We start from the raw sequence: 14,612 nt of genomic DNA on the forward strand, positions 1-14,612 counted from the left end.
GTGGCTACAACAGATCCCAGGAACAACATCAGACATCTCAGTCCAGAAATGTGCAGTTCTAGGCACAGCCAAGATACTGCGCAGAACCCTCAAGCTCCCAGGCCTCTGGTAGAGGACCCGAGCTCAGAGGATGAAACAAAAAGACCACCCGCGGAGGGTGAGAAGGGAATTTTTATATATAAAATCCGGAGCACCTTATATATGTAAGAAGTCGTAATGTTTTAGTATGTCTTTGATAAACTACAAAGCCGCACTGCTTGCAGCATTAAGGCTCAGTTATAGTCACACTTTGTAGCATTGCGCAGGGCTCCGCTCACAACATACGGTGTAGCAGTTTATACTTGATTCTTACATCGGTGCAGTATTCTCCAAAAAAGACGGGGCTGTTTTGTTTCGCTTAATGTGCCTTATACCTAAATACCCTCCTGTATTACCTGGCTCTGTGTACTTTCCATTGAAGTTATAATTATAATTATCATCATATACTGCATATGCTTTTTGTTATTGTGGATTCTTTGTTTTGTTTTCTCTTTCTGCAGGTCTGGTGGCAGAGTTCAAGGGTGTTGACTTGTTTTATCTCTATGGTTTTTCTTTTCAAACCTTTTCCTCCATCTCTTTTCCCCGTTCTTTCTTCTTTCTCATATTTGTGTCCATTACAATTGAAATAAACCCAAAGCAATTTCTAATAAAGTTTCAGATACCAAGGGGAACATCATGGTGAAAGCCATAATGTTACGCTTGTGAAAACAAATCTGTTGGGCCTTACCCTGACATTCAGAGTGCCACATAGCCGGACAGGACACGTTTAAAAAAAAAAAAAAAAAGTGCCTTATTGGCCGGTGCACCCTCTATATGACAAAAGTTTGAAAAGGGATCATTCATTGACAGTGTGTCTTATAGTATAATCCAATGTGCCCTATAGGAAAATATGGTAGTTGTTTTAGAAATCATTTTCCTATAAATACCGTATTTCAATTTCATTCATAGTGATTACAACCATAAAAACATATTATTTTCTTTTAGCCTCAGGATTACAGTAATCTTGAACTTTACATTCAAAACAATGTTATCTCTTCTTAAAACTGTATTTTGTTCTCAGATGACACACACAACCCATCATATGAATAAACATTTATAAGAACCAGTTGTAAATCACTATGATCAATGGAAAACACTTCTTATCCTTTTATAAGAATGACTTTTGTTGTTCAGTGTTACACTGACTACAGACAGTACAGAAGTGTGTTGTAAAATATTTTACAGTTATATGTTTTTATACTCAGAATAGACCAATACATGGTAACAAATATATTTTATTTTTCCACATAAACAGTGTACACAATGTACAAAGTTGCACCTACAGTGGTCTACATACAAAACAGAAAAATTTACTGTATACAGTGTAATGTTCTTATTCTTCACTTGAAAAAAACATTGAGAAATGGTGTTTATGCTAGCTTCAGCTAGCGCCTTTATTTTTCGTCTTCTGTGTTTTTGTACAACCTAGTTTTTGAACTCCCCCTAGTGGTTGATTCTAGCAACTATCATTACATACAGTTACAGTAAAGAAACTCCTCTCTTCTGTTTGGGACTGGCCACAATACCTCCAAGCAATGTTTTCCCTGGCCAAGCAGTGGGGAAATATCGTCTAATATGGAGAATCCAGCCATGAAAAGCAACAGCTGCTGCCTGTTGCCCTTTGATGCTAAAGCTCTGGTTGCTGGTTGTAAAACGGTGTGTCAGGTGTTTGCCCATGTGATGAGTCCGTGTGCAACGTAGGGCAGGTAATTTAGAATTTGTAATGACAGTGTTCCTTGTGAAAACAAGATTTTCTTCATGAAAATTGTGTCCAATGCAGAAAATTGTGTGTAGTGTTCTGAAAAAAGTGTTTTAGAACTGCAATTTCAGTGTAAAGCAGCAACCGTGCTTGTAGTTTCACAGAATTGGTTCAGGGGATTAGTGCATGAGTTACATGTTGTGGTCATTGTGTCTCAAGAACCAGTATTTATGTGTAAGAAATTGAGACAAACTGTAATGCCATACAGCCACTGAGAGAAATTTTCTATATGAAGTAAAGTAATTTATTCCATACTTACAAAAGTGGGTAACAACACAGTACAGCTCAGTATGTACCTGTTTGATTGTTTGTTTTTTACCAGGTACCTGGCTTTATTATGTACTGCTAAATAAGAACAACTTCCCCGCTGTTTGTATAAACAAACTGGAGTCAACAGTCTTCCTGTTTTACTCTCAGTGTCCAGAATACTACTTTTTTTGTGTGTGATTTTAGCCAAACTGTTGTCTCTTCCTCATTACTAGCCCTGAGTTGAGAAGCCAGTCACGGAAGACAATCAGAGCAGCTCGTTCGTCAATGAGAGAAGCAGCGTGCACTCTGAAGTGTCTGGCAGGTTCACTAGGAGCTCTACACACAATCACCCACAGAAATGCACAAAGTTTATGCTAATGTGAAATACACACATTAATGTTGTGTCTGGTGCAGCCTTGGTAACTAGGGGCCTTATGAAAGAGTGCACAGCTTTCATATTGGAAGTTGGCGTATGGACAGATTTTGAAAACTTTATACAGACATTATATTGAGATTTATGAAACCATGCACACACGTTTCTGCACACCTTTCTTTTATATATCCCAATTTACATGGAATAGAGCTCAGCTGCATGTTTCACTTGGACCGCCCTGTCCTCTTCCATGAATAAATATGCAAATTACTATTACTACACAGCAGGCAAAATAAGCCCTCAAGTAAGGCAAAAAAAAGGGTTTCACTGAATGTGAAATAGATGTACTTGTATCGGAGGTGGAGGCATGCGGTAAAATTTTAAGTAATCAAAGAAAAAAGTGGGTGGCAGATGCTGTGAATGCAGCAGGATCCGAATTCCAGCTCTTGCCTGAAATAAAAAAAAGTGATCCAACATCAAAGTTCTTGTAAAGAAATGAATTGCTGTGCATCAATGTATCAATCAGTGTTTCAGCCACAGTGTAGGAAATTTGATATATCTGGACATCATATGGATGCAGCCGTCCCATATGACTGGCATGCACAGTATTTACACAGGTTCTCCTTGTTTCTCTCTGTACCACAAAGAGCAGTTTAGCACAGAGTTCCAAAAGAATGGCCCTGAACACTAAATCAGCTAATAAGCCAGTGACAAAGCTGCCTTTCTTTGTTCTACAATTACGCACAACCTTACACAGCTTTTGATGGGCATGTGTTTTTCTTACCATGGAGAAGTTTGGTGTTGGCCCTTTATTTTGCTCTTGGATAAAACTGTTATATAGGTGTCCTTTGGCTTCAGTGTTAATAAATGGCCAGTATTCCGAATATTTTAGGCTTTATCGTGGAACAAGACAGAGCTGCCCTCTAAGTCCTCTCTTATTTGCCTTAGCAATTGAGCCACTTGCTGTTGCGATTTGTAGCAGCGGGGAGATACAGGGCATCTGTAGAGACAAACTCGAGCATTGGGTCTCACTTTTTGCTGACGATTTGCTTTTTTCATGTTTCTGACCCTCTTAAGTCATTACCTGCAATACTTCAGGTGTTGGGTATTTTGGAAAATTGTCCAGGTATAAAATAAATTTAGATAAAACTGAATTGTTTCTGATTAACAATGAAGTAATAAGACTTAATTACAGCGGTTTTCCCCTTAGGAAAGTTACTTAACAATTTAAATACCTTGACATTCACTAGAAAATTTCAAAACTAATTTTCTTCCATTATTTGATCGGTCAAAACAACTTTTATCTAAATGGTTGCCATTGTTACTGTCTCTTATAGGTAGAATTAATTTTGTGAAAATGATGCTGCTCTCTGAATATCTGTATTTATTCCAATGCCTCCCTATTATGATTCCTAAATCCTTGTTTGAATCTTTGGGCTCATTAGTTCAGTCTTTTATTTGGAATCGCAAACATCCCAGATTAAGGAAAGCCTTTCTTCAAGGGCCTAAACAGTCTGGTAGATTGGTCTTGCCCAACTTTCAAAACTATTACTGGACAGCTAACATCCGAGGGCTGCTTTACTGGCGGTATTTTTCTTTGGAGCCTTCACCTCCAGTCTGAGTGTCAATAGAGGCCCATGCTAATCATACTAGAACTTCTCTGGCTGCACTTCTAGGTTCACCTCTTCCTCTAACTTGTTTAGGTCACCTCGGTCGCCCGGTGGTTAAACAGTCTTTTAAAATCTGGTCTCAATTCAGGAAAACCCTTGGTCTCCAGGTTTCTCGCTTTTAAACCCTATTGCAGCTAATCGCCTGTTTACTCCATCACCTGGCTTTCGAGTTTGGCATGAAAAAGGGGTAAAGTGCTTTGCTGATTTATATTCAGATGGGCACTTTTCCAGCTTTGCCAAACTAATAAAAACATTTGGAATCGCATCCACACATTTTTTCTTATTTCTGCAGGTCATGTGTTATGTGCAAAGTATGACAACACAATTTCCACATAAACCCCCAGATAATCCTCTCATTGCAATTTTATCAATTAATCCTACTTCTAAAAGTGTGTTATCTCAACTTTATAACCTCATTTCCAAAATGCATTGTCTATCTCTGACTGCCATCAAAGCTGTCTGGGAACAGGACCTCAATTCTACTATCTCTGATTATGTGTGGGATTCCATTCTGGATCAGGTGCATTAATCCTCAATGTGTGCTCTCCACGCACTTCTGCCATTTAAAGTTGTCCACCGGTTACACTTCTCTAAAGTTATATTAGCGCGCATCTATGCCAATGTGGACCTGACATGTGACAGGTGTAGGTGTGCACCTGCTACATTAATCCACATGTTTTGATTTTGTCCTTCACTGGCTTATTTCTGGAAGTCAGTCTTTCATACTCTGTCTGACGTTTTGCACCGTGAGACTGAGCTGAACCCCTATCCTGCCATATTTAGAGTTACCACGTTTAAAAAAAAAATGTTCTCATTTTCATCCTTAATTGCCAGGAGAACTGTCTTATTAAGGTGGAAAGATCCAACTCCCCCTTCTCATTTACATTGAATCAGGGATATTATGTTGTGTATGGACCTAGAAAAGATAGCATTTTGGACCACCTTTTGCTGCAAGTCTTTTAGGGTATGTCTCTACCAGCTTTGCACATCTAGTGTCTGAAATTTTTGCCCATTCTTCTTTGCAAAACAGCTCAAGTTCAAGCTCAGTCAGATTAGATGGAGAGCATTTGTGAACAGCAGTTTTCAGATCTTGCCACAGATTCTCAATTGGGTTTAGGTCTGGACAGACTGGGCCATTCTAACACATGAATATGTTTTGTTTTAAACTATTCCATTGTTGCCCTGGCTTTATGTTTAGGGTCGTTGTCCTACTGGAAGGTGAACCTCCGCCCCAGTCTCAAGTCTTTTGCAGACTCCAACAGGTTTTCTTTCAAGATTGCCCTGTATTTGGCTCCATCCAACTTCCCATCAACTCTGACCATCATCCCTGTCCGTGCTGAAGAGAAGCACCCCCAGAGCATGATGCCACCACCACCATATTTGACATTAGGGATGGTGTGTTCAGAGTGACGTGCAGTGTTACTTCTACGCCACACATAGCGTTTTGCATTTTGTCCAAAAAGTTATATTTTGTCTCGTCTGACCAAAGCGCCTTCTTCCACATGTTTGCTGTGTCCCCAACATGGCCTCTGGCAAACTGGAAACAGGACTTCTTATGTTTTTCTTTTAACAATGGCTTTCTTTTTGCCACTGTTCTATAAGATCACATTTGTGAAGTGCATGTCTAATAGTTGCCTTTGGACAGATTCCCCCACCTGAGCTGTGGATCTCCGCATCCATGGGCCTCTTGGCTGAATCTCTGATCAGTGCTCTCCTTGTTCAGCCTGTAAGTTTAGGTGGACGTCCTTGTCTTGGTAGGTTTACATTTGTGCCATACTCTTTCCATTTCCGGTTGATGGATTGAACAGTGCTCCATGAGATGTTCAAAGCTGGGGAAATCTTTGAAGTAGGCCTAAGCCTGCTTTAAACTTCTCAATAACTTTTCCTCTGACCTGTCTTGTGTGTTCGTTGGACTTCATGACATTGTTTGCTCCCCAATATTCTCCAACCTCTGAGGCCATCACAGAGCAGCTGTATTTGTACTGACATTAGATTACACACAGGTGGACTCTATTTAGTCATTAGCAGTCATCAAGCAACTTCTGAAGGCAATTGGTTGCACTCAGAGAAAATACTTTTGAATACTTTTGCACACCGCACTTTTCATTTTTTTATTTGTAAAATGGTTGGAATCGTGTATAATTTTCTTTCCACTTCACAATTGTATACCACTTTGTGTTGGTCTTTCATGTTAAATTGCAATGAAATATATTTATGTTTGTGGTTGTAATGTGACAAAATATGAGAAAGTTCAAGGGGTATGAATACTTTTGCAAGCCACTGTATATTGCACTATGTTGCTGATTTTATTTTGTGTTTCTGCAAACACAAAAATTTCTGCAGTAGTCTACATTTTAATAAATACTTTGTCAGTTAATTTTAAGGGAACGTTCAAATAGAAGGTTTCATGGCAATCTTTACATTCAAGGCAATTAACTGTTCTTTAAGAGTAATAAATGAAATGTTTTCAAACTCAGTGAATAATTGTTTTCAGCAATTGTGATCATAATATTGACTAAAACAAGTGAATATTATTTTTTGCAGATTTAAGCAGCCACAATTAATTCAAATATGTCTATCAAGTTCAGGAGGTACAAGCAACTCTTCCAGCCCCAGACACAGCTTTCCTATACTTGCCAACAGTCCCGCATTTAGCCCCACCTGTCCTTTGTCCCGCATCACCCTGTGCAGGACAGCCAAAAGTCCTGCATTTGGCTGTCCTGCACATGCCACACTTTGTATTTCTTATGCAAAAAAACACGCACACAGTCTTTTTGTCTCTTTAACGCTATATTTAGCGAGTTTTACAGTGGTGCTCCTGCGCGCCCCCTCGAGAACGCGCGGGAGCGCGATTGTTTTCGTGTGAGTCATGTTGTCATCTGATGACAGACAGCTAAAGATGGAGAGGCAGAAAGATAAAGATGTAGGCATGAAAGAAAGCTTTTCAACGTGGTTGAAAGACAGCAGGAAGTTCTGTCTGAGCATCAAGAGGAGGCCTGGAAATGTTCAGGTTAGCTAAAGCTACTAATTACTAATAAATAACACAGTCCAGCTGTTTACTGATCAGTATTTACAATATAACAGCTGAGAGGATAGAGAGAAAGAATCAGGACAGACAGGAGAAGGAGACAGGTTGAACTAATGTTAGCTGGAAGTGTAGAAACAGCCACTTAATACCAAAGGATTTCAATTTAAATATTGTTTATATTAAAAAGTGCATTAGCAAGATGTGTAATTTATTCAAAGCTAAATAATAATACTTGCTTGACTATATGACTTAGAGATGAACACAGAGAAGGAATGAAGGAGACAGACATGAGGTCAGTGATCAACTGCTGTAGAGGAGAGCAGAGATGATATCAAGTAGGAATAATTCAGCTAGTGAGGCCACAAACACCTAGATACCCAGGAGGGTTTGAATTTCTGCTGATCACCACTGTGTCCTTTTGGGAAAAATAGTGCAGGCAGACATGGCAAGACCAACACCACAGAGGAGAAAGTGGACAAGAGAGGTGGAGATGATGAGGAAGAGGAGAAATAGGAGGAACAGAGAGGTGATGATGATGATGATGATGATGATGATGATGATGATGATGATGATGAACAGAGAGGTGCAGAGTAGAGGGTTGGGGCAAGGTCTTACTCAGAAGATCCACACCACAGGAAGTGGGGGACTCATTGACTCATTGAGGCAGTTCATGGTGGAGAATGACCCACAGAGATGTTCTGATGGGCCATACCCAAGATCAGGTATTATATTTTATAAGTCCATGAATAAATATGATTTATTTATATAAACAGGTAAAAGGAAAAAAAAGGGGGGGGGGTATAATGAGTCTGCATAGCCCTCAGAATGTAGGTAGTTGCACCTCGGCATGTCCACTTTGCAAATGAATCTTTAATGTGCAAAACTGCAGCTGATCATTTTTTGTCTTGCCACCGTTGATATTCCTCTCCCCTACAGCCTGATCAACATCACCAAATATGCAAATTAGGTGATAACGTCATCTAACAACTTCTAGCACCTTAAAATCTCCCAATCTAGCTGTGATCTTCAGCCACAAACACAGCAAGTACAGAAGTGACTGTGAGTACAAGAAAATTGTTTTCACACATGTAGGTCTGAACAGATGAAGTACAGAGACTCTCGTTTGGCAAAAATAACAGGACACAGTGATAAACAATATAGCCCAAAATATTACTTATTGATTTAGAAATGCCATCAATAACATGATTCCTCTAATACAGTGTGATGTTGTTTAGGCAGTTTTAACAAGAGTTACAGCTGCAGGTTTCAGGTTCGAACACTAGCTGCAGCCTTTCTGTGTGGAGTTTACAGGTTCTTCTTGTACAGGTGCTAGTTTTCTTCCCACAGACTAAAAATATTTATGCGAAATAACTGACATTTGCAAATTAATTTAATGGTTGTCTGTTTTGTTTGTGGTCCTGTCTGGGGTGTGCTCACCTCTTGCCCAGTAATAGATGGACAACAGCTCCCCATGACCAGGCACAGAAAAGCAGGTAAGGAAAATATATGAATGGCTAGACAAAAAGAAAAGTGTCTGCTTCTGGATCAGAAAGGTGTGCACTGTACCCTTTCGCTTCACTGTGAGGGTCGGGTGACTTCAGAAGTTAATAAGTTGCAGATCTACATCCAGTGATTACTTTCTGAAAATTTCATTAAATCCGTCCAGTGGTTCATGACATATTTTGTTAATTCACAAACAGGGTTGAGACCAACAGTTAAAAACTGTAAGGATTCGAGGAGATGACAGAGGCGAACGCAGAGTGCAGACTCATTTTAAATAACTAATTTATTAAAGTAAAAATAAACAGAACAACAAAAACAAAAAGCTGACATGGCAGCAGAGGCTAAATAAAACAACAAAGGCAAGAACATACGACACAGAGCAATGAACACAGGAACGGGCACGGAGACAGAAAACCAGGAGCACAGAAATATACAACAAACCAGCAGAGTAGTGGAGAAAGTGACCGGGTTTTAAACACTGAGGATGGCGAGGTAAGTGGGAACAGGTGGAGATGGGCGTGGCAGAGCGAGATGTGAGTAACTGAGGAGGAGTGAATAGTGACAGAAAACAAAGGCACGAGAAACCAGAACTAAACTAAGACAAGAATAACTAAACACAAACAGCAAACATAAAAACAATAAACAAAAACCCAAAACCCCACAAAAACAAAGTTTTTAGTAAAGATGTTGTTCATTGTGTAATGGTTAAAGTGTGTGTTAGGAATGATTCTCTGTTACTAACACACTCATCCTTAGCTCAACGTCTGTAAAACTGACTGTTATAGCTATTTGTGTGTCAGTTGGCTATGGTGACTATGGTCACTTTGGTTGGCATCAATAACGAATCAGTTGTACATCCAATGGTTACTTTCTGAGAGAGACAGACAGACTAAGTTGAGTTCAATAGTTAATGACAAAGTTTTAAAAGATCTCACACTATCAAGTTAGAGCTTGGAGTGCATGTTGGGGATGACTCTAAATTACCACTACAGAAACCTTTAGCACGATAACTGTGAAATTGACGAAGTTGTAGCACTGGCCTGATGCTAAAAGTTTGAAATACATCCTTCGCACAGGATCTGGCCTGCAGACAGATGGAGGAGAGAGATGTGCAGTATAATTTACCTAAGCACTGGGATTGTCTCTTTTAGATAGGTTGTTTACAGAACACCTGCTTGGTTTTAGTATGTTCTTGAGCACATGTGTAAATGTCCTCATGTGTGGGTGTTTCTGCAGGTTGCCCAGTGTGTCAGCACCTGTCAGTGTAGTACAAATGCTACAGCAGAATCTGCATTGCAATGAATCTTAACTCTGTATGTAGCACTGTGTGCTGACCTTGATTTATTCCCGGCATAACTGGGTAAATAAATGAAGGAGGAGGATGAGGATGGTGCACACCTTCCTCCCACTCGTGAGGAGACTGAGGAAGAAAGCTGAGGTGAGTGCTGCCAAGGAAGTTCATTTAGGCACTAGCAACAACTTCAAGAATCCTGTATAGTGCATCTAGGAAAAAATAGAATATAAATTTGTATTCATTTAAGGAATGCATGTTGCTCAGTGCATCTTATGACATAATTTTTTGCTACAAGACTGACACAGTTGACTTCAATAGTAAAATGCAAAGTTTTAAAAACAAATCTTGCATGATCACCTACTGCTTTGAGTATGTGCTCAGCTACTACCACACCAAATTTTAGCTCAATATTTGTAAAACTGGCTGAATTATAGCCCAAATTGCTTTTTGTGTTGGTTTAGATTGAGTAATTGTGGTGGCTATTGTGAAAAGGGTTGATTTCAAATCTTAATCGGTTGTATATCTACTCCTAATGAGTACTTTCTAAGAGTTTCATAGAATCTGTCCAGTGCTTCATGCGGTATTTTGCTAATGCTACAGACCAACAAACACACAAGCACTCACTCTCTTAGACACATAATAGCATTCAGTCAACAACAAAAACAAAAACTGTAACTGAAATGTGTAGAGAAACAGCCTGATGCTACTGCTCTTAAGAGTCCAGTAAAATGGCAAAAAGGCACAAAAAACATTGTCAGTGATGTGAATGTACCTTTAAATCTGATAGATAAGATGGTACCGATGTTCATGGCTGACTCTCCCAACTGTTTGTTTGTTTGTTCTGTTTATGACACTTTTTGTTACAAACATAAACTCAGTGCTGGTATATGAATGTCTGTCACTGTTGGATTTCTGCCTATTTGCCACTAAGCTTGCCTATTTTAATCATAATGGGTACAGCAACAAGTGTCCTTCTCTTCTGGCAAATGTTCCTAAGTACCTGCTCCATGATGCGCACCTGCCTTATGACACCACAACAGATGCCGTGGAAAACACGCAGGGTGGCTGGTGCGGCTAAAAACATGTTTTTCACTTTCTTCAGTGATTGTAACTGACTACCATCTGTGCTCGCACTTTGTTGATTTTGTCATTCCCTGTCTGGATCCATTGGTGGGCTGCGATGTCCACAGTGGTCCCGTTTGCCAGTGTTTTTTCGGCCTTAGGAATCTTGGAATGAACTTAATAAACTTGCGACCGCTGGTTTGCCTACGAAGATGGCTCTGCTAAATGCTAGATCGCTAACCAATAATACAGTCATATCTTAATATCTGTTCGTATCTTAATGTACCAAGGATTTCTGGACGTGGTGGTGTAGCAGCTGTTTTCAAGAAGTTCATCTGTAAACAATTCTTATCTGACTTTCATTCAAGTTTTCAACTTCTGATGTTTAATGATAATAATAATAATACATTTAATTTGCAACACACTTTTCATTAACAAAAATCTCAAAGTGCAACTAAAATCAACTACAATCAGTGATAAAATCATCATCATAAAATCATGTGGAGGCAGAATAGGCTTACTTAAAAATAAAACTTTTCTGTTTGAGTTGGGTCGCTCCTGCCCAACTCTTTGTGCAGTTGTTTACAGACATCCTGTAATAATTTGAGTTTGAGTTATTTTTTTCTAATATATTTTGTCACTCCTGTGTTTTGTTTTTCTTGTCTTTGTGATGTACTAAACTGAAATGTAGTATCAATTTAGAGAAAACGCCCATTCTCTATCCGTTCTCACCCCCAGGCCTGCCAAAGAAAAAACCCACACACCCCTCTCCATCTTGACTGAGGCCCAAAGTTATTTGTCAAGCGCCAAAAAAATCTACAGGAAGAAGAAGAAAAACGTGCAAAAGTTGAAAGAAGTTCGGCTGTGACAAGAAACAGCTGTTTTAGACTGAAACTGTTTATATGAGTGGCACAAAGGATTTATGGCATTTTATTCTAACTCCTCAGGGTTTTGTCCAAAAGAAATGCCTAATAAAGTTTTTGCACTATAATGGAAATAGTGCATGTAACTTTATTAGTTTGCTAAATTTGTGCATGTGTTTATATATATTACTGTTTATATTTGCATTCTAAGTTGTAAAACCATTTTGTTATGAATGTTTACAGTTTTCACAGTAAAAAAAACCAGGACATTTCTATTCGGCTTTTGTGCTGATACAGTAGGACTAAAGTGAAAAATAAATAATAATAATAATAATTCACGCTTGGGTTGTGCTGAAAACATTGACTCTGAACATGGCAGGTTAAACCATTTTTAGTGTGAAATATGAAGGAAAATCCAAAATAATTTAAGAAACCCACCAATTTTACCCTGGACGTCAGAGGGTTAAAAAACTGCTATAAACTACTGGTGAAAATGTCTGTTAGCAAAGATTTGGTAAACCACAGAACGTATCCTAATGAACCTCTCTGTGGTGATTTGGGTTTTTTCCTGTGTTTTGTTTTATTTCTGTTTTAGTTTATTGGTTTGTGTTTAGTTTCTGTTTTCGTGTTTTTGTAATCCAGGGTGGAAAAAAACTGCCCTTAGTCCCGCCTTACTGCCCCATTGGTTAGAGTGACAGTCAGTCACAAAGGGCATGCAGCCAATTGACACACCTGAGGCAATTATTTAAGCTTGCTCCAGCTTTCCCTAGTCAGATGTGAGGGGGAGAGCTGGAGACAAAGGAGCTACAGGTTAGTGTTCTCAAACAATCAGTTTATCTCTGTTGTAATGCACTGTTTAACCTTATAATATAAAAATCATGTAGATCCAAGAAATCCAGTGAGTTTGGAGCCTTGGAGCTGCCATACTCTCATCTATTATTGGAATTGGTGAGTAGAGAGCACAATGTTTGTTGTTTAGTATGTGGGTGGCAGCAAATGTTAATTGTGATCATTAATTGTTGTAATCTAACTTTAAGATAATGAGATAAATGTTTTATTTGGTCTGACAGATTAGATATTGCATTTAGTTCTGTGTGAAATTGAAGTTAACTAGCCGGCTGGAAATTTATTGGTCCTGTTTATGTTAATACAGGCCAGGTGATCCCTTTTGTAGGGAATAAGATGGCGAGCTTCTGAAAACTGGCTGGAGCCAGGAGAACTTTAAGAATCACTCCCTACTGGTCTGGTCTGTATCATTTCCCCCCTCCATCTCATCATTCAGGCACATACTCTATTATCCACCTCTTCATCCAAAACAACTTGCGCTGGGACATTTTCAACTTAAATATCTGGATAACCCAACCATGGATTTCTGAATGTGTGTTGGTCAGACTTTGGACTGACCAGCGGGGAATTTAAGACCAATTGGGCACAAACAAATGAAGGATTGCTGCAGTACTGTGTATATATTTGTTTTTGTATTTATTTTGGATTTGATGTATGGCTGTTTTGTATTGTTTACTTTAATTTTGTCTAATACATGGTATTGAAAACAAAACAGTTATTTTGTGTCGTTCTATTGATTACTGACAACGGCTCCAGTAAACGAATTCTAGTCTTCTGATTTTCTTCCATCTAGTCCTTTTACACTTTAAATAGTGTTACATTAGCAAATCAAAAAGTCTGACAGAAACAGTACAGGCAAGTAGTAATAAGTTGTTTCAATAAGTATTGTCATCCTTAATAAAACAGGATGGTGGCTGTTATTATGTCATTGTTTAATAGGGTTATTAGTAAATTTGAATGCTTAATAAATGGGGTCACAAGCCTTTTAATTGATATTTTGAGTCAGAAGCCAAAAAACTTTTAAACGGTTTTAGAGCACAAAAGTTAACTACTTGTTTCCTTCCATCCAAATAACCAATTAACTCTTAATTAGTCATTATTAGGCATATTGAAATTTTTTTTCAAACTGGTTTTCATTTATAAAGAAATGTTCATAAACAAAACACACACTGACATTTAATTGTTTATTGTACATTAACAACAAACTAGTTAACTTGTAATTTGTGCTCCCAGATATGTTTTACATTTAAAGCTTGAGAATCCCTTTGAGCACCATGGGCTCTATTTTATGACACTAACTTATTTGATCGTTTTAATATTTGGCTCTGTTGTGAGTTAAATAGAGGTTAGATTGAGGGTGTCTCCATGTTGACATGAACGCAGGGTAACTAGTCCAAGAGCGAGACCAAAACCAGACGCAGAGACAACAGCTGAAGGTAAATGCAATTTATTTACAGGTGTCCAATGTATATACAGTGCGACAGGTTCGTGGAATGATCTGTGAAGTAAGAGGAACAGGGTGAGTCTCGGGTACCAATCCTAGTATCAGCCTAGCACTGCACGATGGCTTGTTAATGTTCTTTTGTCCTTACAGATTCAGGAGGTGTCCAGCAGCGTGGAGGAGATGACGGAGGTGTTAGGTGATCCAGAGGTCGACAAGCCAGTATCCTGTCCAGGTGAGTATCCGTAATGGTCGTAGTCCCGTAGCGTGGCAAAGAACCTGAAGTCAAGGTGCACAAAAGACGTAATCAATAAACAACCACTTTAGGTTAGAAACTATGGCTGAGAATCTAACCCAGGAGGTTCGATGCTCCAGCGAAGGTCTGGTCTCAGCTGGAGGCTTAAGTACTGGCAGTTTTCATTAACTGGATCTGGATCACCTGTGAA

At 38.9% G+C, this 14,612-nt stretch overlaps 1 protein-coding gene and 1 long non-coding RNA gene across 3 annotated transcripts in view; one reads left to right on the forward strand and one right to left on the reverse strand.

The window, feature by feature from the left end:
- Nucleotides 1–14,612, reverse strand: part of epha8 (eph receptor A8) — a 271,726-nt gene that overhangs the window by 74,697 nt on the left and 182,417 nt on the right. The window lies entirely within an intron of this gene.
- LOC108248758 lies at nt 12,552–13,509 on the forward strand. The gene is made up of 3 exons (XR_001809154.3): nt 12,552–12,689; nt 12,764–12,827; nt 13,033–13,509. It is a non-coding gene; the product is annotated as an uncharacterized LOC108248758 (long non-coding RNA).

Source organism: Kryptolebias marmoratus, linkage group LG4 (genome assembly GCF_001649575.2).
Source record: "Kryptolebias marmoratus isolate JLee-2015 linkage group LG4, ASM164957v2, whole genome shotgun sequence".
Taxonomy (NCBI): Eukaryota; Metazoa; Chordata; class Actinopteri; order Cyprinodontiformes; family Rivulidae; genus Kryptolebias; species Kryptolebias marmoratus.